We start from the raw sequence: 25022 nt of genomic DNA, 5'->3' as shown, positions 1-25022 counted from the left end.
TCCCTCTATGGAGAGACTGTTTTTCTCCTCATATTTATATCCTCCACATGTGATTCTTTATAAAGGTGATAAGAGAAGGAAGCAATTATCTCAACGAACGTTATTATGCTCCACACTTTTCTTATGTCTCCTCATTCTTCTTTTGGTCTCATCATTATCATCTCTGTGAGGAAGCCTTATTTTTCTTTACTTCCTGGCTATCTTTTTCCTTTACATAGGTAGCATTTTCTTAAGAGTTGAAAGTTTTATTACAGGAAAAATAACCTAGGATGAAAAAGATAAGCTTAGCTGACTATATTGGCCCTTTAATAGAGTTTTACTGGTTCTGCAGGCTCTGGCTGTTTAAATAAATGTAGTTCCCCGCACAGGTAGCATTCCAAATATTCATGCCTTTCTTTTTTGTTCCCGACCATGAAGGGAGATTTTAAGTCTAGTAAGGAAAAACTTAAATTCTTTCTTAATAATGTGAGTCTACTCTGTGTGCATTAATTTCAGGGGCCGCTGGCATTAATGTTCTCAAAGGGACTGACATGCTCTAATTTCCATAACTGAGCTATCCAAAAACCCATTCGAGCAGAGGTACTGTTATATCCGCCCATAGTAATGGAGGTATTTTAAGCCGTTAAATTCATGTTGGAGATAAAATAAAAAACCCCCACAGCTTAGACATATTGCCACTCTCCTAAAAATAGCCAGTATCTTTAAATTAAATTATTGGCCCATGATTTTGAATATTGCATATAAAAAACAAAAAAAAATATTGTCTTGAGATATTACAAGGATATATCAGTAATTGCTGATTCAGAACAAGTTTGTCTATGTCTTCTCATTGATCAGGGCTTCCGAGGACTTATAAGCTGGCAGGGCTGTTAGAAGAGCTTAAGGAGAGAAGGTCAAGAAAGGCATAGATCATGGCCGGAAGCGCAGGAGCAGAGGAGTCTGTGGGGAAGTCTGCAATGCTCTTCACAAGGCAGACGGGAAGCCAGGGGACAGGCCCTAGGAGCTGCTGCATTGGCCACATGGGCATTTGGGATATAAATAGCCAAGTGGATGAACTGATGAAGTCGCTGAGTTCGCCCCTCCCCACTCCCGCACCTTCTAATTCAGGTATTACACTCATGACCTGCCAATGACGATGTATATGTTTTGCTTCTCCCTTCTGAACTGAGCCAATTCCCATTCTTGCAAATCTCTAACCGAGAAGTACAGAGGGAAAAGTGTCCAGGGATGGGTGGAAGTGTTGGTCATAGCGACCACAGGTGGCCGGCTGCGAAGGATCTAAATCCTTTAACACGTGCCAATGCCTCCAGGAGCACCAGAGTTGTATGTTTAACACGAATATGAAACATGGACAATCACCCCAATGGGACTTGGAAGGAAGGCTGATTGGAAAAATCACAATTAAAATCACTGTGGGGAGGCTTTTATAGAAAGAAGGACATGAAGAAGAACCCAAGAGAAACCGATGTGAGAAACCTGGTTACCCTAGAGAGAAAGGGGAAGGGTGGGAATCAGTATCTCATGCAAGTTGAGTGGAAATGTTGTTCTGGGACCAGACAGATTTTGTTAGACCTCTTTGGCACATTTTTCTCCATGTTTTATAATGTAAATGTGAATTTCTGGTACCTGCAACCAAAAGTGCATTGATCTAGGAAATCTGGCTAAAATATGTTAATTTTCTATGATGCAATTAACATCACTGTCCTCTTTGTGAAATCAACTGATAAATTAGCCTAGACTGTAAATGCACAGAGCGTAGAGAGAGAATATATGCATTAATATTTTAGCTCTGCCACTTACGAGCAGTGTGACCCACAGGCAGTTACCTTATGTCTCTGTGACTCAGTTTCTCAGTTATCATTTGAGGACAATATTATCACAAGGTATTAATGGGATCAAATAATTTGCTATTTGTGTAGTTCTTAGAAGAGTTCCAGGTAAGTTGTAAGTATGAGTCTTTTGAACTTATAATGATAGATTTAGAGACAGGCCATACACTCATGTTTTAAAAATTCTATCACTGAACAAAGCAGAGACCAGGATCCTTACCACAAGTATCAGAGAAGTCAATCAAAAATTAATGAACAGTGGGAGTGGCAGACCTCAGAGTCACTATCTATAATTCTGCTTTTCCACATTGATACATACGCCATTTAGAAACAGGCCATTGAAAGAGACATTGGTCAATAAGTTTTCTCCCCTTATTTAATCTATGTGGGCTAGCAGTTCCATATGTTATCAGAGCAACAACACGGATCTCAACACTGAAACTGTGGGTACTTATGAAAAAAGGTACTGGAGACAGCCAGAAAATTATGAAAACTACTCAGCAGAGAGGGAAATAAATAATGACAGCGAAGAAAGAAGATAGGAATTTAAGGCCAAACACTGGAATAGGTGGAAAGAGATGGAGTATAGTCCACAAACTAAATGATTGTCATTAGAAGCACAGAAAGTGCATCCATTGCTAAAGAAGAAGACAGAATATACAATATAGTCATACATAGGGTTACATATTTGGGGTGGGAGGTATAGCAGTTTTATTCTGCTTTCTTCATTTTCATAATGAACGGAAGATTAATATTGTCACAGCTATTTGTCCAAGCTCCTTATTTTCTTTATGATCTGTAACCATTTGTGAAGACCTGCTTAAAATTGTATTTTATACCAACTAGAAAGAGATGTTATTCTGAATATCAACAGCCATAAAATGAGGCAAAACAATTAGTTTGTATCTACCTATAAATTAAAACTTACACCAGGACACAGGAGAAGAGAGCGAGGCAAGGGCCGCACCAACTTAGAAATGTTGGTGGAGTAAGCAAAGTAAAGGTATAACCGAGAAGTACTTAGGCCTTGGTTAGAATTCTTTCCAGAAGGCCTGGATGGGCACAACCAGCCACATATTCTCGGTAAGATTTCTTTAAAAATTCAACTCACTCTGACTTCCTACTTCTATCACCTTCATCAAAATGCGAATCGGTACTGCAATAAGTGTAAACAGGACTCACATTTATTACTTTTGGTGTTTTATCTTCTCTTTGCGGTAATGGAACATTATAATATCGAAGATGTCTTCCTGGTTATCTTCCCCAGTTGACTAATCATGTAATAAAACTATAATTCCCTCATCTACTCAGGCCGTCTGTGCCTCCTGCACTTTATACCCTGAAGTTTAACAGTTCTTACTTTCCTAGTGTACTATAATTTAACCAGCCTGTTCAACAAGTTTCGTATTGCTCTCAGTATTGATAACAGTTATGTCTCTCAAACCTAGAGAGAGAAAAGAATTTTGCCTTCCACACAATCCAAAAGAAATCAGTAATCCTTGTTTATGATTCACATTAGTTATTTTAAATAAGTTATCTTAGCAACACAATTTGATATTATTAAATACAACCATGCTACTGAGGGTCACAGCAGCATTTGGTAATTGAAACAAAAGTTTAGTAAATTTCCACTGTTGTATAAAAAGCATGCGCGCATGATTTTGAGCCATGTTGCAAGGTTCTGTTCTAGGAACAGAGCTCTCTTGAAAATGAGGGCGCTGTTTTAGTTAGGACAAACGAGGTTGCAATTCTTGAGGTGACAGAGTGCAAGAATGGTCGTGATTCTCCACTGCTCCCCAGAAAACTCCCCTTTACTTTGTGATCTTACAGTTCTTTCTATTAAGAAATAGTGTTTAATTTTCCGCCCCTTGAATCTGGGTTGGCCTTGTGACTTCCTCTGACAAGAAATGGCGGCAGCTAAAACAACATCTAAGTTCTGAGCCTCAACAATCTAAGTTCCTGAAGGCAGGGGTTTGTTTTCTCTTTGATTCACCATCATATTCCACGGGCATGAAACCATGACTGCAGCGCAGTGACGACTTAGCACTTGCTGAAAGATTAAAGGAACACAACATAAAAGCAAGTAGAAAGTGAAAATTGTTCTTACTAGTTAAATTATACATATATCTATATTACACTACTCACACATACACATACAAATATACAAAACATGTGGAAGAAAATTCTAAATAATGCTATCTTGTAATTAGTACACATGTAATTGATTGATTTTATAAAACGCCCCTTGTCTTTTTTAAAAAGATAGCCAGCATTGACATCTGCAAGAAGGTTCATTTGAGCAAAGACTTGTGGATGGTGAAGGTGTTAACCATGTGGGTATCTAAGAGAACATGGCAGGTATAGGGAGAAGCCAGCGTAAAGGCCCTGTGGTCAAAGCTAGTGTCATATAATCAGGGGAGATCGGGCAGGCCTGTCACTGGAGTTGAATGAATGAGCGGGGAGGAATCTATAGGGCCTTCTCTGACTGTCATAATCTTAAGTTTTTTCCTTAGTTGCCAGGACATTAAGGAAAACACATGTTAGTGTAAATGAATCAAAGCTACGTGTTTTCTTTAAAATTTAGTATTCAATTTTGTTTGAACTCTCTCTACAGCATAGAAAATACTTGTCATTTTTTTCCCCCAAAAGAACATGATTAGGGGTCAAAATGATATTTTTTCCACACTACCATGTCACTTTATAGGGAAAAAACAAAAACAAAAGAACAAACAAAAAAAATGCCTTAGATCATTCTCTCCCAAACCAAGTTTGTTTTCGTGTTCCCTATGGGGTAATGGCTCCTGTATCTCTCTGGTCATGTAAGGAAAGAACAGTCTAATTGTCCTTTGCTCTTCTGCCACCCTAACCCTTCTCCTCTATGTACTCATCAAGGCTTGTTTATCTTGTCTCTAAAAATTATCTTTCTAGTTTCATTTCAAATTCTTTGGCTCAAGTTCTTATCTCATATTAATAACTATATTGTATCAGCCTTCCTATGGCCTCCCAGCTTCTAGTTCCTAACTTTTTTTTTTTTTTTACCACTTCCACATTAATTGTGATGATTGGACGGTAGCCCACTGCACTGATGCAGCAGGACAAATCCGTAGCTGGTGGGTGGGGTCGCTGCAGCCCTTGCATCTCATCACCTGCCATTCCCTCCCGTCTGTCCCACATTAATTGGGTGGTGAATTAGCCTGGGCTTGAGGTGGGGCTAATTGGACATGAACATGCACCAGCCTGGTATTATGGATGGTCTCTCAATATTTTTAAACTAAAATACATTTAGTGCTGACTGAGGGAGCAGCACAAGTAATGAGAAGCCTGGCTCATACCTCCTGTCGGAGCTGGGGCTGTGAAGGCGAGGACAGCCTCAGGGTGGGGGTCGCAGGATGTGTGGAGTTAGGGAATGGGAGTGGGTGCAGCAACCCAAACTGGTGAGATCATCTTCCAGGGAAACCGCAAAAGGAAGGTGTCTGGGCATCCAAGTAAAGGACAACATCTTTTCCCAACAAAGGGGAGATTAAATTTGTTTGCAGTGATTGTATGAATAAAAGATGGAAACCCATTCCATTGCTCAAAATGCCAGAGGAAAAAAAGACATCAACTTTATGAAAAGGAAAGTCGAGGAGGATAAAGGGTCAACTGTGCCATCAGTTGAACTGAAGTTGGATTGAATATTTAAAGACAAAGTAGGAGTGAATTCGAGAACACAATTAAGGCATCAACAGGTTTATATGTAACAGAATAAGAAGAAAAAAATGCATATATCCTTCAATTTCAAAGCCACATAATTCAATCAGAAAGTAACACACAGTTCATTTCAATTATTTTTATTAAATCAAGGATTTGTGGATACATGGTCAGGGCGATTGTCCCAATATCAATATTGCTCTTGCAGGCAACGTTCATTTAATGAACAATGAGTTAGGGAGCTCCAGAAGGGATGGAAGGCCATTGCCAAAATCCACTTGTCTGCACTTGTTAGAATTAAGAATGAGAAGGGCAATATATCAGAAAAATTATTGCAATGACAAATGTCCCAGATTTTACTGCCTAGGTCTCCTTCTAGGATTTTTTTATGGTTTAGAGTCTAACATTTAGGTTTTATCCATTTTGAGTTTATCCTTGTGTGTGGTGTAAGGTGATCTAGTTTCATTTTTTGCACATATCTATCCTATTTCCCAACATTATTTCTTGAATAGAATGTCTTTACCCCATTATATGTTTTTGCCTCCTGTGTCAATATTAATTGACCACAAAGTCTTGGGTTTATTTGTGGGCTCTCTATTCTGTTCCATTGATCTATATGTCTGTATCTCCTTGGGCAAAGGAAACTTAAGAAAAAGTAAACAAATGGGATTATATTTAGGAAGTTTTTTTGCACAGCAAATAAAACCGTTAATGAAATGAAAAGACAGACCACTGAATGGGAGAACATATTTGCCAATGATACCTCTGATAAGGGATTAATATTCAAAATTTATGAAGAACTTATAAAACTCAACACAAAAAATAAAACAGCCCAATTAAAATATGGACAAAGCCCTCTAATGGACCCTTCTCCAAAGAGGACATACAGATGACCAATAAACATAGAAAATGATGCTCAACATCACTTATCACCAGAGAAATGCGAACTAAAACCAAAATGGTACATCACCTCACATCTGCCAGAATGGTTACCATCAATAAATCTATGAACAACATGTGTTGGTGGGAATGCGGAGAAAGGGTACCGTCGTGCACAGCTGGTGGGAGTGCAGACTGGTGCGGCCGCTGTGGAAAGCAGTGTGGAGTTATCCCAAAACATTAAAACTGGGACTGACGTATGACCCAGGGATCCCACTTCTGGGAACGCATCCAAAGAAACTCAAAGCATTAATTTGAAGAAATATATGTGTCCATATGTTCATTGTAGGGTTATTTACAATAACTGAGATTTGGAAGCAGCCTAATGCCCATCAGTAGATGAGTAGATAAAAAAGAATGTGGTACATTTATACAATGGAATTCTACTCAACCGTAAAAAAGAAGGAAACTTTATCTTTCGTGGCAGCATGGATGGACCTGGAGAGCATTATGCCCAAATGAAATATGCCAATCAGAGAAACACAAGCACCATATGGTTTCACGTATATGTGGAATCCAATGAATAAAATAAAGTGACAAAATAGAGACAGGCTCATTGACAGAGAGCAGACTGACATCTGTCAGAGAGGAAGGGGTTGAGGAGCTTCGTGGAAAGGGTGAAGAAATTAAGCAGAACAAAACAAAATAAAAAACCCAACTCATAGTCACAGACAACAGTATGGTGATTGCTAGAAGGAAAGGGGTAGAAGGATATAGAAGGTAAAGGGAGAGATATATGGTGATGGAAGGAGACTTGACCTGGGATGAACACATATACAATATATAGATGGTATATTTTAGAACTGTATACCTAAAACCTATATAATTGTATCAACTAACATCACTCCAACAAATTCAGTAAAAAAGGACAAAAGCAAAAAATTTTTCTGCAGAAGCTTAATTTCAGAAAATACTAAATGCACACATAGCTCTGTTCTTTTGTCTACTCTATCAATGTTTTCATAATTGAGCTACTATTTTAAATTCAGTATGACATGCATATTCATTAAAAGTGACCTAAGTCTCTCCAACAGAAGTTAAGGATATAGTACTTTTACTTCTTTAATTATTAATTTGTTAATAATTATACATTGAAAATAGACATGCACTTAGAGGATTTGTTTTTTAATTAGTACAGAAACCATGTGCAGGAATAGTACATTAGATACTTTACTGTATTACAAAGTAAGATATTTTTAAAAGATTATTTTAATGCATTTTAAATGATTTTTGGAGCCCGTGGCAGGAGTGTCTCATTTTCTCACTCAGCTCTCCCAGGGGAATCTTCAACAGGAAGCAGGGAGGAAATAGTTCAGTAGCAAACCCACCTCAGACTTTCCCATGGCGAGCAGAGCTCTATCATGGCCCTGTGCCCTCACCCTTGGTGGCCACATCCATGAGCGGATTTGTTATATGGTAAAAGTATTTTTTCCTTTTTATTGAATTTACTGAGGTGGCACTAGTTAACAAACTTACATATGGTAAAAGTATTTTGTTGAAGTAATTAAAGTAACTAATCAGTTGACCTTAGGATCAGGAGATTATCTGGGTATACCAAGTCTAATTAGGTATGTCTTTTAGAATAAATGTCTTGGGTTTTTGGGGGGCGTTTTTTTGGCTGGGGGCAGGGAGGGTGATTATTAAAGGGGAAGTCAGAGAAGGATAGTCCAAGGAAGATATTCTATTATTACTATTATATTTAGTATTTTTAACCTATACTTGAGATACCTATCTATATCTACCTAAAATTGGTGTGATACCTAGAGCAACTACTAAAAATGCTATACAATAGGTTGCATTCAAAAAGGGTATTGATAGATAAACATAGAATCCTAAATTGGCTCTACTCTACCGCTTTCCCTGTATGGGTCCACTTCTCCCCTCAGGCTCCAACGGTAGCTCTGCAATGATCGCCTCACTGAGGACCTGAAAAGGGGCAGTTATTGGGGTGACCTACCATTCCATTCATTGCTCTGGCCCACCCCAGGAGCACAACCGACATCTGTGGTCTCCCGCCAACACTGCCCGTTCTGACTTTCTCTCAGCGTAGCCTAACGTCAGTCACTTGCCTTCTGTTGTGACCCAAACCATCGTGCCAAGCAGTCTGCAGGCCCGTGGCTGTGATCTTAGACAGGGGGCTCCTGCACGTGTCCCTTTAGAGGCACAACCACGCCATGGAGGAGCAAGAGCAATTGTTTTTTTCCCCTGTCCCCTTGTGTAGCAGTAGCTATACTGCCCCCTGCTGCCAGGGTTTATAACTTTTTTTACAGCATGGGGTCAGCCTTCTGCAGCAGGCAAGGCCTATCATTCAACAAAGCCCTAGGGTATAGTCCAGAGAAGAGGTGACCCACTGTGGGGTCGGGCCATGCACTCTTGAAGGACCCAGAATCACAGCGATGGGAAGCGCACAGTCCCCTCCTTGGGAGACTGAGTTATAAGCGGAAGCATTCCTGCTTCCACATATTGGTTCCAATATTTATGTGGTCTTCCCGCTGTCCTATAGAAATGTTATACTTTAAGTAAAAGTCCATTAAAAGAAAAAGAAAAAGAAAATACAGATCATCCCTGATTTAAGATTGGTTCAACTTAACAATTCTTCGACTTTACTGTGGTGGGAAGACAATGTGTGCTGATCTTCTGCAGGCCAGCAACACGCAGCGGAGCGCTCCCATGGTGCTGGGCAGGCTGGTCCGCTGAGCGATCATGGGAGCAGACGACAGTCTGTGGCGCACTGTGTTGCCAACGTGCTTTTAGGTTCATATTGTGTTCTGAGCACCTGTAAGGCAGGCTAGGCTAAGCGATGGAATTCTGTTGCTTTAGTGTATTAAATGCATTTTTAACTTTGATAATTTCGACTTACCATGGCTTTGCCAGGGCATTTCTCCATCCTAATGTGAGGAGCACTGTATTCCGAGGTAGGTGTAACCACTGCAATTTTTATAAATTTTGAAATAGCACCAAGAAGTGTAGCACAGAGGTCCTTGAGCTCCGTCCTCAATTCTGACATTCACGTGGGAACACTTCCCACTGCATCATGCTCTAGAGCTCAAAACAGATTCCTGGGGCACATTACCATCTAGAAATTTTATCCTGAGCTTTCTTCTCAGGCTCATACTCAAAACCTAGACCAGCCTTTGTTTCTGAAGTTTTCAAAACAGTAATTATCTTTGCTTATTAAAAAGTACTGCATTTACAAAGAAAGGTCCAAGGGGGGTTAGACACCAAATATTATGAATATTAAGAAGAAACAACTTAATAGCAATTGACCCTAAGACAATTTAAAATAAACTAGAATATTGGCCAATGTATTTAATTTGCTAATTGGTATTTTAACCATTGTTTCAACAGAGCTAGAGAATGTTCAATTTCTTTTTGCAGTGGATTAGCATCTTGCCTCAAATGTCTTAACATTTTTTTGGTTGTTAAATTATTCTATTATTTTTGTTTGATTTTTAGGGAACAGAGTTGAACACTTTAAGTAATTAAGAATCTAAATGCAAAAAATTCTCTCAAAAACTATTCTGAATTCAGCACTCAACTTTATTTAATGCTATTGTTTAGATGAGAATGCTATTGTATTAGCAGAATCATCTTTGTTTCCTTTCTGTTGTTTCCCACAATCCCATATTAGTTGGTAATTTCTCCCTTTCCCCTAAGGCTGTACAGCAAAAAGAAAAGCTGACAATTTTCTTGAAATATTTGTATTAAATCCATTTTTTCCACTGCATCTGTCACGTACCTGCCTCAAGGAACGGAGCCGGACCTCCCTGGAAAGGTTCGCTTTAAGCTGGCCTTCTTGGGTGGCAATGAGTTGAGTAGACCCCAAGAAAAATTATGGTTCCTTCGCCTTTAGTTTCTGCACCTACACAGCTCGAGTGCTGTACACAGACACAGACTCACACAGGCGTACATATGCGTATGTGGCTGTGTGTCTGTAGTTGTGGAATCTGCCTGGGTTTTGGGGTTTTTTTTTTAACATCTTGTACTTTTTCTATGGGGTAAATGCTCTTATGGGATGCTACCATATTCTTTACTATATGCAAAAAATTCTTACCTGTGATACCCACAATATGAGGAATAAACTAAAGATGTAGATTATTAGCTGGGGGATTTTAAGCTATAAAATATCATGTCTCCTGGATGATAAATAATTCACATGTAAGACTAACAATGCTTTAGTGGTATAGCAACAAGATTGCTCAGACAGGTCAAATTTACCTGGAATTATGACAGTAAAAACTGTTCATCATATATGAAGGCATCTGTAAGAATTTGATTTCTCAAGAACTCAACAACCTAAGTCTCTCAGGACAGGTATTTGTGTGCCCCTTCACTCCCCTACTGTATTCCGAGAGTAAGAAACAATGCCTGCAGCACGGAAAGGAGTTAATAGTATTTGTCGAATGAATGAATGAATGAATACACACAAAGTCAAAGTAGGAAGTGAAAGTTATTTTTATTATTAAATTATATGTATATCTATATTATACTATTCCCCCCTACACACAAAAAATAAATTCATAAAACATAATATTGAAAGGAATTCTAAATAACGTCAACTCATAATGAGTATTTAAATACGTAATTGGTTGACTTCGTATAATGTCACTCATTTTTAAGGCCCCTGGGTCTTAGATCTCTTTATTAACTCTCAAAACAGTCTCAAAAGATTTTAACACCCAGTAAGTCGATTCTGCAAAGGTAGGATGCAACCACACCAACCCATCCCGTGCTTAGTTCCCTTGCGGCTGGCTGCCCAGTGTGCCTGCCTTCTTCAGTCGGAAAGAGGAAAACTGAGACGTGGCAGCTTATAGCATCTGCTAATGTCACCAACGGACTGAGAGAGGTGAAGGAAGAGGAATCGGGGCAAAGAAACCAAATTATATTTGAGTTACAGAACACTATGCATTATAGCATTTTATAACCTGTAGCTACAACTAAACACATTGCAATATAAATACTGTAAGGAAAAATAATGTGTTCTTTTTTTTCTTTTCTAAGGTTAGCTTTTTTTTTTTTCCTTTAAACTTGTTTTTCAATCCCAGTTGACAGTATCACTCTGTATTGGGTTCAGATGAACAGCGTAGTGGTTAGACAATCATACACTTTATGAAATGGTACCTCAGTATCTTCAGTACCCACATGGTCCCAAACATTATGATATCATGGACTATATTCCCTATGCTGCAATTTACATCTCTGTGACTGTTCTGTAACTGCCAAAATAAATGTTTTGTTTTATTCCTCTTTTTAATTTTCAAATCCCTCAATAGAGTGATTCTCAGAGATACTGAATTTTATCCATAGAAAACATACACATATGAAATTCAGCGTCCAAGGATGGTTCGTTCCATTCATTCAGCCCTGTTAATTGACAGTAACACTAAGAACAGGATTAACCACAACTGATTTACAGTCAGTGCAATTTAATAAAAGAAGTATTAAACGTTGAACATTCTCATAGATGTTTAAATAGCTGATGTGGTTCATTCTTTTTTAAATATTTTTTGTTTATTTACTTTCAGAGAGGGAAGAAGGGAGGGAGATCGAGAGGGAGAGGAACATTGATGTAAGACAAACATCGATTGGCACCTCAGTCAGGGACCAAATGCACAACCCAGGCATGTGCCCTGACCAGGAATCAAACCGATGACCTTTCACTTTGCCTCATGACATTCAACCAGCTGAGCCACAGTGGCCAGGGCCGATATGTTTCATTCTTGCTAGAAGCTACAATGCTTTGCAAATAAACAAATACCAAACAAATACTTGATATCAGTTTACCCCTGCCAGAAGCTACAATATTCAGGGATGGAGTGGGAGGGAAATGATATAATAGGACTTCGAAATTTTAGGAATAATGTAAAAATATGGCAAGAAAGTGCTAAATTGAATATAATCAAATGCTAGAATAAGTCGTATGAATAATAACTCCTAAGAATAGCTGGAAGGAAGATAAATAAAGGTCCCCTGGTGTTACAAGAGGAAGCCTTTTGAAGGAGGTGGATAATTATGATGAGCAATTTAAAAGTTGAAAAAATAGAGACAACACTGTACAGTCTCCCTACAGGCCCACAAAAGAGTCAATAAGAATTTTTAGCCAGGCAAATCACTCTGTCCTGGAGCCCAAACTTTCTGAAACTGTATCCAAAGCACCCAGCTTCTATCACTCCCTGTGAAGAGTCCCTGTACTCTGCTGTAGAATTTGGGGTACAGGAGAACAGTGGTATTTGTGAGTCCAATCCCCAGCATCTAAACGGGCACTCTCTCCAACTCTTGCCGCACAAAAGAAATGGAGAGCTTTAGGTTAGCAACCTTTTCCCAGAGTCAGAGGCGCATCTTCAGATATTACCTTGCCCTCTGCAAATGCTGTCTCTGAAAAGCCAAGTTATGGAGAACATCCATATTAAAGAGGGCAGTAAGCAGTTCCATTAATTAACATCTCATGTAATTCAATTATAATTCTTTAGAAATAAGATATCGATTTATAGGTGTAATTCTGAATTTGGGTCCTTGTGATTAAAACGGTGATCAATAAATTCAAATATGCCTGTAGAGTGAAACATGTAGTTTCATAGTAAGAGTTGTTACCAAGTAAACATAAGTAAAATTAATTTTTTTAATTTTAATCAGAGTATTTGACATGCATTCTTCCCTGCTAATATTCATCATTCTTTCTTTTTAATTAAAAAATATGGTTATTGATCTTAGAGAGAGGAAGGGAGGGGGAGAAAGAGAGAGAGACATCGATGTGAAAGGGTAACATCGATCGGTTGCCTCCTATGGGAGCACATACACGTGCTCTGACTGGAATCAAATCCACAACCTTTTGGTGTACAAGGCGATGCTCCAACCAACTGAGCCACACCGACCAGGGTTCATCACTCATTCTTGAAACCTACTAATGAAGTTGTTATTTTTCCACTGATATTCAGATGTTATCTCGTTTTTCTCTGAAAGAGCATTTGCTCAAAAAAAAAAAAATCAATACACTGCATTGGAGGTCATTTTTAACAGTGATTACCCATTATCTCGCCATCACAGCCGTCATTGGGTGATACCAAATTGAGCAGTCAGCACACACGTGTTTTTGCTCTGTAGGATTTTCTTCTCTCCATAGGAATCACTTTAACTATGAGGTTTTAGCCCAATTTGCTGTCATAGATCAAAGGGTGCACTATCTGGTTTTACCTAATGGCTCTGTTTTGCCTTTGTCTCTGGTTTGTAATATGATTCTACGTTACCTTTAAAAAACTCCCTTTGCACAGGTGTGGCTCTCTAGGTAGTAGACGCCACAATGGAGGTAGGAGCCTTAAAGGGTTATTGGGGATAAGCCCTGCAAAAGCACAGGGCAGACAGCAGAGTTGGGCAGGACAGCCACCACACCCTGAGAAAGACCTGTCTCTCGTAGCCCATAGGTGGCTCCGGAGTAAATATCGCCCAAGGAGGGAGTCCCACATGAGAGGCCAGTGGCTAGATATTCTACAACTGCCTTACTCAGACATTGGCAGTGCCAAAGCAAAGCGAGATCTCAGCTGGGCAGGTGAGGCACACAGAGTAGTTCACGTCAAAGCCTGTCCGCTAACCCGTCCCTTCTCACAGTTCTGATATCAATATAAACATTTCCATAAGCTTTCACAAGCTTTTATCTGTAAGCAAATAAAATAACCCATACAATACATATTTTTAGAACATTAGTAAAAAAAAATCTTCTCTTCAGTGATTCAGACTAGCTCATTTTTCATTTTAGTTTCTATGTGCATCTTTTGAAGAATACCTTTTTTATTATTTCTTTTAAAATGAAGCATTTTAGGTTGATATGAACAAGAAGGAGGTGAAAGACTGAGAAAAAACATATCTGGCGCACTCAGAAGAAAATCCATGCATTTGAGGTGTTTTGAGAAGCACGTTGCCTCTAATTGTAGGGAAAAAAAATGTGAAACTATTTTATTACATTAGTCAGGAGGGAAGAAAATGTGATCAAAATTGACATTTTTGTAACTGATGGATGGAATAGAGTTTTCTATTTTTTCCTACTGGGAATGCCATCCCAAACTGGCGTGATCATTTCAAGTAAGCTCAAAAGCTAAGCAATTCTTCAAAGGCAAGCATACTGCTAACGCCAGCTCTTGCTATTTTCTCTGAATGGGCAATAATATTCTCTGTAGAGCCAGCCCTTGGAAATTAGATGTCTTTCACTGAAAACAAGCAAGCCTGTTACAATGCTAGGCTTTTTATTAGGAACTCTTCTAATCAAATGAAATGGCCTCCTCATCTCCCCCCAAGCACAACAATTACGCCACTAAACTAATAGAGGGACGTGGAATTCAATCTCTGACAAAGTGACACAGTGACTACTGAAATGAAATTAACTTACTTACAGGGAATGGAAAACATATACTGTGTTTTGAACACTGACAAGTTAAATACGATCTTGAAGCAATTTAAGAAATAAAATATGTGAAGATTCCTGTGGGAATAAATATTATGCAGTATCTTATAGGGAAATTATAAGGGGTATTATAAGGGAAATTCCTTGAGGTGAGTCCCCATTACATGTCAAGAACTCTTCAAAACTTCCTTCATGAATCGTATTTAGGGAAAATTACAGAATGGAAGAGGTAGTAATATAAGATGCCAATACCCAGTAGCAATGGAAGAAGCTCGGAGAGCAAACATTTTTTATATAAACAGAAGTCGAAGAATCACAAATCAGTTATCGCTAGGTGCCATGCGAACTACTCTTGAGGAAAAGGACGCTGGCTCTGCTACTAAACTCTGCTGCCTTTCACTGCTCTCTTTATGTATATTTACATCAAAATCACACTGTATAAATTAGTGATGCCTTAGAGTAGGTCTTGATATGTGGTACAGTAAATCTTTCTGTAAGACTGCCAAAGAGGACATACCGATGGCCCGTAGAGATATGAATAGATGCTCAACATCACTAATCATCAGAAAAATGCAAATCAAAACCAAAATGATATATCACTCCACACCTGTTAAAATGGCTACATCAATAAATCAACAAACAAGAAGTGCTGGCGAGGATGCGGAGAAAAGGGAACCCTAGTGCACTGTTGGTGGGAGTGCAGGCTGGTGCAGCTGCTGTAGAAAACGGTGTGGAGTTTCCTCAAAAAATTAAAAACAGAACTGCCTTTTGACTCAGTGATCCCACTTTTGGAAATATATCCTAAGAACCTTGAAGCACTAATTCAAAAGAATATATGCATCCCTATGTTCATAGCAGTGTTACTTATAATAGTCAAGATCTGAAAGCCTTACAAGTGCCCATCAATAGACGAGCGCATAAAAAAGCTGTGGTACATTTATACAACAGAAAACCAAACCATAAAAAAGAAGAAAATCTTACCTTCTGTGACAGCATGGATGGACCTGGAAAGTATTATGTTAAGTGAAATAAGCCAGCCAGTGAAAGACGAATACCATATGATCTCATCTATATGGGGCATCTAATGAAAAAAAAAAAGAAAATACACTAACAAACAAAATAAAAACAGACTCATAGATACAGAGAACAGACTGACAGTTGTCAGAGGGGAGGGGTGGAGGGGCTGGGTAAAAAAGGTAAAGAGATTAAGAAAAAAAAAAGGCCTTATAGACACAGAAAATAGTATTGTGATTACGAGAGGGGAAAGGTGGAGCGAGTAGGTAGAAGAGGGGGAAAAAATGATTGACATGCTTCCACATGAATGTTGGAATTACTGTTTCAGTTTCCAGGAAGACCAGGCTTGATTTTCACTGAAATATTATTGTTTGTTGATAAATTTGGGGAGAACTGATATCTTTATATTTTGTAGGTTTCCAAACCATAAACATAGCGTATCTCGTATAGATCATATTATTTTCTTTAACTTACAGTTTTACCGTTATGCATTCTAAATTTTAAGGTTTATTCTTAATGCACAAATTTTCATATTATTCTAAATGGTATCTCCACAGACTAATGGAAAAATATTTACGAAGCATACAACTAATAAGCGTTTTATTTTATGGAACATATGAAAACTCCTAGGAATCAAAAAGAGGAATGTAGTCGCGCTAATGGAAAAAAATAACAACAGGAAATGCTCAAAAGGATGTTTACATGGCCAATAAGCACATGAAGAAGTATTCAACTTCATTAGTCTTAATGTAAATAAAAATTAAAATTAAAACCACATTTGCCAGGATGGCTAAAGCCAAGATACACAGCAGCATGTGTTTGTAAGGATATAGACTAACAGGAACCCAAATACACTTCTGGTCAGAGTGTAATTTGTACAACCACTTTGGAGAATTACTTGGCATAACACACTAGGTTGAATGTAAACATATAGTTCATTAGCATCCAGCTCTCCATTGGTAAAGGAGCCCAGCACTATGCCCAAGCCTACGGAGTAACTACAGTAATTTCACAATGCCATCTTTTAGGATTTGTCTCCTGGGACCACCCTCGTTCCTACAATCCAGTTGGGACATCCCTCACACCAGTAATTTGAATATAAAAATTTCATATGCAAACATATTAATTAGGAACAACCAACTAAGAGAGAATAAAATATTATAGATGAGGCCACAGAAAAGGGGCTCCCTTCCCAAGGCTGAGATTCAAGCCTCCCTGGAGGGCACCCTCCAACAGCCCACTGAAGCTAGAGGCAGTTACAGGCCAGGGCTAAACCAGTACATTGCATTGGCTAAAAAGTCTGTATGGTTTTTTTCTATAAAAGACAGATTTTTCATTTTCACCAATAAGTTTATTGAGTTGGATATTTTGAGGATGTCAGCTATCTCCCACACAGTAGAACGTTGATTGTTCTCAATTAATGTCTCAATTTGATAGCTGTCAACTTGAACTGGTCTACCCGACCAACCATGGAGCATCGTGGAGCATCGTCTGGCAAGAAATCTCCAACACAAAGCTTTACAAACCACTTTTGACACATTCGATCAGTAACAGCACCTTCTCCATACACTGCACACATTTTTTTGCGTTTCTGTTGCGTTTTTACCTTTCTTGAAATAATAAAGCATAATACCCTGAAAATGCTGAGTATTTTCTTCCATCTTCAGTATTAAAATAGCTAAATAAAAATTCACCAATTTTGATAAGTTTTTTTTAAATGCACACTGATATGACAGCTGTCACAATACAATCTAACAAAATTGTTTCAAATGAAGTTAAAGACAACTAAGTACTACTAGAGCCATTTACAGAAAAAACCAAATGAACTTTTTGGCCGACCCAACAATTAGAAGAAACTTAGCATACACGTGTGGATGTAGATTTTGGGAGGGTCTCTCTGCTGATGATCACATAGGACATGTTTTATAAGACTTGGTGATTGACTGATTCATTTAAATAGGGAGGACTGCTTTATAAAGTATTAATATGTGATTGTCCAACCACTATTCTGTCCACCTGACACTAATACAAAATTATACTGAATGTAAACTGTAATTGAAAAACAAAAAAAAAATAGTACTTCTAAAATCAAAGTACTTCTAAGGACTCCTAAGATAGCACTTCGAAGAAGAAAGACATTATTAGGAGAGTGCAACAGAAGTCAGAGCGCAACGCGCTATAAATCACTGGTATCTCCAAAGAGACTATTTCAGTGTTAGCCGTGAATTCTGGCGATGCTCCGGATGATTAAGGGGGACATGACTGGGAGAAGACACAAGGAAAAAAAATGGTAGATGGCACAGAGCTAGCATTTAACATGCACCTCTTAGATCATCTGCTGTGTAGGCCCTGTTCAGTCTTCCCCCTATGCTATAATAACAGCTGTCAGTATTCCCATTTCACAGCTGAGAAAACTGAGGATGGAGAATGCTAAATGTGAGGAAGTCGGTATGTAACAGAACCAGGATTTAAACATAGATTCACCGAATACCTACCAGAGAAAATAAACAAATCAACGGAAAGTAAGGCTTATTTTTAACATACAGCTGACTGTGACTATGTGAATCGGCAAGTGATAGAGTTCATGGGAGAAAAAAATAATAATGGAGCTTCTACAACATGAAATATATATTCTTATGATAAAAATAGTAGCAGTCTAAGCAGTAAAAGATGGATCTAAAGTTTTTGGCCAATGATACACAACAGACGGGAAGTAGTTTATGCTCATTAAAATCAAGAACTTTGGTGTTTGCTGAGTGTGCATTGGTCTCTTATGGTCTGTATCATCTTAGGCAAATTACTTGACCATCTGTGTCACAGTTTCTCCATGTGTAAATGATGTCATTTTATTTAGTTATTTTGAAGATGAAATAAGTCAATACACAGAAAGCACTTAGAACAGTGACTGGTACACGGAAATGCTCTCTACATAATATATATTAACTATCATTATAACATATAGATGTGTATTAGCTATTGTAATGTAACATGGGAATACAGCAAGGACATATCATGAAATACTATTTTAAATTTTTGCGAAGTTAACCCAGCGAAGCTACTTTAGGAATCTGTTCAGAGACTATGAGTACAGGGTTCGGCAGAAGTAACGCTGGCTTTAAGTGTGGTTGGTAGGGTAATAATATATGGGTGATAATTTATAGTTTTAATTTAAACTTTTCACCTAAAATGTCATACAGTGTGCTTGAGTGTGATATTATTATGTCACAGAATTACATGGTTATGATTTTATAATAAAAGAGTTGTAATAAAAAAGGTGTTATTTGTGCTGGACCCTAAATTTATGTTTTACAGGTGATTAAATTAGGGAATAGAAGAATCATGATAGGCTCTATGCCAGATTAAAAGAAAATAGCAGGAAGCTTACACTTCTAAGTATAGTGTGATGGTCTCGGCATTCTTACCAATAAATTAAAATGTGGTACAAACCTCATTTTCCTCCCCAACACCCCCCTGGCCTTCATCAGAGCTGGGGGAGTATTCCTCTGCTTTGACATTTATTGAGACTTTCTTATCTGAGTTAGTTCTTGCTGCACAAAAATGGCCTCCCAAACCAAACAGCAATGAGTGCGTTTATTATTCTGTGGGCCAGGAATCAGGGAGAAGTTTACTCGAGTCCTCTGGCTCTGGGTCATTCACAACTAGGGTTGCTACATTTAGCAGATACAACATAAGATGCCAAATTAAATTTTTATTTCAGATACACAAGTCATTTTTAGTGTATGTCCCAAGCAGTGTATACTTAAACGCAAACATTTCATTGTCTGTCGGAAATTCATCTATAACAGCATTGTCTTTGTGGTCTCTACCAGACTTCAATCACCATAAAGTTCAACAGGGAAGGCAGTACTTTCTAGATCCCTCCTGAGATTGTGAGTAGGCTTTAATACCTGCTGGAGGGGTGTAGTTCCTCATGAGCTGTTGGTCGCTGGCCTCTTTGAATTCCTCGCCATTAGACCTCGCCACAGGGCACCTCGCTACACGGCAGCTGGCTTTCAACAGAGCGAGCCATTGAGAAGGCAGAGAGTTCCACGAAGAAAGTACCAGCAAACTCAATGTCGGTGTTTTTTCACCGAACCATCAAGTGGCACACGGTCACATGTGGCGTATCCTGTTGGCAGAAGCTGTAACCTAGGTCCGTCCCACACTGAAGGGAAGGGGGTCCCATAGGGATGGCCACCAGCAGGGGGGACTCCCTGGAGCCACCTACACGCTGCCTCCCCGGCCCCCATCCCTCTCTTTCCCCATCTCCTGTTCTGTCCCACGGTCTGCACTGCGGTCGCCCCCACCCTGCCCCCACCCTGCCCCCACCCGGCCTTGGACGCATCAAGCACATGCTGTGACAGCGTTTTCCCACCGCCCATCCTTCCGTTGAAAGGGCTCTTTTCCCTGCAAACTCCTTCACTTCATTTAAATCTTTTATAAATATCTTCTCGTTGAGACTCCACACACCTAACCACTCAATTAAATTAAACAACAACAACAGCATCCCTTCCTCACCTTTGAAACCCAATGACTCCATTTCCTGTTATTTCATACACAGCGACCACATTCCAGCATGTTATTTCACGTACTTTCATTCCCGCACTGTTTATTGTCTCTCTTTTTTGTAAGACAAGTTTCTTGAAGGCAAGAATGTTCGTTTTGTTCACTAACGTTTCTCCAAGGCCTAATAGTGTCTAGCCCATGGAATGTATTTTATCAATATTTGTTAAATGATTAATGAATAAATATATATTACATTTCATTTCTCCCTTATGAGGCTTCAAACATACTTAGGTTAGACTCTGAAACTTTAATTATTTGTATCTTCCTTACTACTTTGCCCAATGACATGAAAATGTCTACATCTAAATACAAAATCTTATTTAAGATGATCTCTATATAATGGCCTAAACTTGCAAGCGTTGTATATCATTTCTTTTTGCCTGTAATGATCCTACTGACTTTATAGTTAGTTTATTGAAGTAGTTCTAAGAGAAAATTTGGACTATCAAGTGTTTTTAGCATATCAGCTCTCACTAGAAAGAAACAATTTAGAAAGCCATTATGAAATGAATGAGAAAAAAATTGAAATTCAAAAGTCATGGGTTATGAATTCAATTATTCAGGAAAGGAATTCTTTTGATTTATACTTCATTTCTGATATATCACCTAATGTCAGCCTTTGGTTTTATCACACCACTCAGTTCAGGCACTATCTTGATTACAATATATAACATTTCTCCATAAGAAAAAGAACAAGTGTGTTAGCTAAGAAAGGAAAAATCACCAACTAGAAATAAACCCAAATGATTCAATAAGTGTATTCTGCATAGATTATCTTATTTACACTGTCTCTCTACACACACACGCCCCTCCCTCTTTCCTCAGGATAAAGAGCAACATGTTGAATTTTGCTGGTACAAATATCTTAATTTTTTTAACTTTTTTAACTTTTTTTATCTTAATTTTTTAGTTTAACTGTATCTTGCAGAACACCCTATTTGACATCAGCGCCATGGTTCAATAAGATTCTTCTTCCCCCTCATTCTTTCCCTTTATTCAGCTTCTTCCTCATGTCAATATTCTAGCGAGTTTATCTTTCCCATATCCTGCAGTCATAGAATTCCAATTATTTTTATCTGATTCCTTCAAAGATAACATTGATCACTCACTTAACAAAGTATAAATGACACGAATGTAGGAAGGATAGCAAAAAAAAAAAAAAAGGCAACAAAATTTTTCTTGCTTCGGATAATGTTTGGTTCTTTTAAATTATATTTGCCTCTCATGCTTTGGTCATTGTTATGTCTGTTATTGAGACATAATTTAAATACTTATTTTGTATTTCTTACCTGAATATTCTGGCATCTGAAATCTCTAAGGAATAATTCAGTGTGTGATTGCACATGTGTGTGCATGTGTGGTGTCACAAGTCACCCGTACAAGCACCAAAGTGTACGTGCTAAATTTCCTTGTAACATAGGAATAAGTTAGGTCTTGTTTCCCTTTATTTATTTTTGTAATTTTTTTTTTTGGCCACAAAGAGAGAACTTTATTTATTTATTTTGATTCTCTGAAATAGTAATCTCTCAATCTCAATCCTTTCTGGTACTCTTTCTGGGTTTTCCTTGTCTATGAGTTAATAATTGAACATTTTTTGCCTCAAGAAAAATATAACAAGAATGTGCAGGTAATAACTTTTTGATTCTTCAATTTTTTCTTAGAATTTCCTGTCTTTCCAAAAAAAGTGAAAGACTGAACAGGGTCTGTGTACCTGCCAATATTAATAATAGATCATATAAAATATGTACATCAAAACTATAACTTATCATCATTGCAAAATATGCAAGTATCAAAAAAGCACATGTACGTTCAAACACACACCCCCTAAATACTTTTTATTAAAACTGTCCTACTTACTATGAAAGTATTCTCTCACTGAGATCTACTGGAAGCATTCTACTAAAAAATTTCCTGTCATTTTCAGTCATTTAAAATAGAAACTTCATTTTTTTAACATCACTAGAATTAAAGTTTATAACAAACAAAACTGACAAAATTAAGAAACCATACTATTCTCAAACACAAAAATAAGGCCTATTTTAAATATGGGAATGAATACAATGCATGAATAAATGACAGAATATACAAATTATTTAACAACCTCAATAATTGCAATTTATGTACACAAGTTACATAGTAAAATTCTAGGAACATTTTGTAGTCTAGGCCAATATCAAATGAAATAAAAATGTATCTTTAAGGACAAGCAGTATACTGGTACTATATAACATCAATATAGAGATAGATAGTTACATCAGATAAGTAGCTGAAAATTTTTTTATACATTAAAAATATATTTGTGAAAAGAAGGGGAATGAGAGAAAGGAGGAGGAGGAGGAGGAAGGAAACAGGAAGAGCAGAGGCCTCAGCACAAATTTGATGTTATTAAGGACAGATTCTTCCTGTGCACCAGCTCATGCCAGATTACTCTCTGCTTAAGGTATCTGATCTTATAAAAGAAATATGATGTTGCTTTACCTTTATTTCTTAATAGTTCCTGGAACATACACACTAAAATAGATCTGACAAATCTGTTGATATTCCATAGCAAGATTGAAAGGTAAGTCATTTTTGGAAAACAATCCTAGCTCCTTGAAATATATAAAATGCAATAAATATTGCCAACTGGCCTGTGCCAGATATCAGTAACAAGGAGAAGTTTTCAAATTTTCTTTAACTTCACTTTTAATGCTAAAATCATGTACTGTTCTTTAAACTGTGTCTTAAGGACAAAAAAAGTCAAACACTTCCAGGTGAACCAGATGTAGTCATATTCAGCCAGACTGGTTCCTCTATTCCTTAAGTAATTATAGTCTTTCTGCTCTATGTAGAATAAACATCAAATATTATCAAATATCAAAGAAACTGAGGAAAAGCATCTTTTGCTGCTGAAAGAATATTAAAACCTAACTAAACCTCCTTACCTGACACCACAAAACTCTGAGGCCCAAAGAAACGGAGACATGAATCCCACCATGTGTCAAAAGATAGGGAAGGAGTGTCTTGGTTTCACTCAGCTCCCTTCCTGCAGGTGATAAATAATCAGTGCCTACTCGGAAGTGAGCACCATGTGGGGACACCAGAGCAGTTCTGCACTCAAAATCCTCAGCGTTGGGAGGCCGAGCTTACTTACAGGTAAGCAGGGTAAAGTGTGATGATTGTTTTATGTATGTATATTTGAGGTACCACGTTAAACATGCATCAGTTTTGTCTGGAGGATGGAGATGATGTCTTAGATACCTTCATAGAGGCTTTACCAATACATCTCTGCCCCGAAAGGGGTCATTAATTGATTATGAGAAGACGCCCCAATAGGAGAGAGGGCATATGAAAGGGATGTTCACTCCAGCACTAGTCATACTCAGGAAATATTATGTAAAAGAGGCCACGACTGGGACTGGATGGGGGGGGCCAAAATATTGGGTTGGCCAAAAAGTTCACTTGGTTTTTTTTCGTAAGATGGTTCTAGTATCACTTAGTTGTCTTTAACTTCATTTGAAACAATTTTGTTAGATTATATTGTGACAGCTGTCATATCAGTGTGTGTTTAAAAAAAACGATCAAAATTGATGAATTTTTGTGTAGCCATTTTAATATTGAATGTGGAAGAAAACAGGCAACGTTTTCAGTGTATTTTGCTTTGTTATTTCAAGAAAGGTAAAAATGCAACTGAAATGCAAAAAAAAAAAAAAAAATTCATGCCATGTATGGAGGTGACTGCGGAACATGTCCACAGTGGTTTGTGAAGTTTTGTGCTGGAGATTTCTTGGTGATAATGCTCTACAGTTGCATAGACCAGCTGAAGTCGATAGTGATCAAATCAAGACATTAATTGAGAGCAATCAATGTTCTACCGCATGGGAGATAGCCAACATAAAATATCCAAATCAATAAAGTTATTGGTGGAAACAAAAAATGTGTCTTATTTCACAGAAAAAACTTAAGGGGCTTTTTGGCCAACCCAACATAAAGGTTCTTGAAGGCAATGAAGAGTTTGTCCTTCATTTTATAGATAATGGAAAGTATACACAGAAGAATATGGTGATCAGCCTTGAATTCAGGGGAAAAAAACTTCAGTAACAGGAATGGGAATTGGTTTGAAGACACATTAGAACACATTACCTTGTTATAAGTAGATATGGAAATGTAGTTCTTTACTATAACAATAACGATGAGATTTAAGCAACAAGTTGGAAGAAAAAACCAACCAATTGCTTTTCTAAATGAGAGAGGAGAGTTACAGTTTCATATTGACTGATCAGATGAATAACAGCTAGAAATAGAGCAGGTGGATAAGTTTTGACAGAAAATTTATACATTATACATTTAATGTTGTATACGTGGTGTTTGAAAACTCTTGGTCACATTCACTTGGGAAAGCCTGAGAGGAAGCTAAATATAGACATCTAGACCACAGGAGAAATGTCTGAGCTCCAGGCATATTCAGAAGTTAGAATATAAATAGAGATGAAAATCCCTTCAAGAAAGGAAGACAGGAAGGAGCTAAGAGAGACAATGAGAGAAGAGAAGCTAGAGCTCCATTTTAAAAGATTTAAAAAAAAATATTTGTATAACATATTATGGGGAAGCTT

Source organism: Pteronotus mesoamericanus, unplaced genomic scaffold (genome assembly GCF_021234165.1).
Source record: "Pteronotus mesoamericanus isolate MK-2021 breed Mesoamerican mustached bat unplaced genomic scaffold, CSHL_Meso_final scaffold_85, whole genome shotgun sequence".
NCBI lineage: Eukaryota > Metazoa > Chordata > Mammalia > Chiroptera > Mormoopidae > Pteronotus > Pteronotus mesoamericanus.
This window is presented reverse-complemented; position numbering follows the sequence as displayed.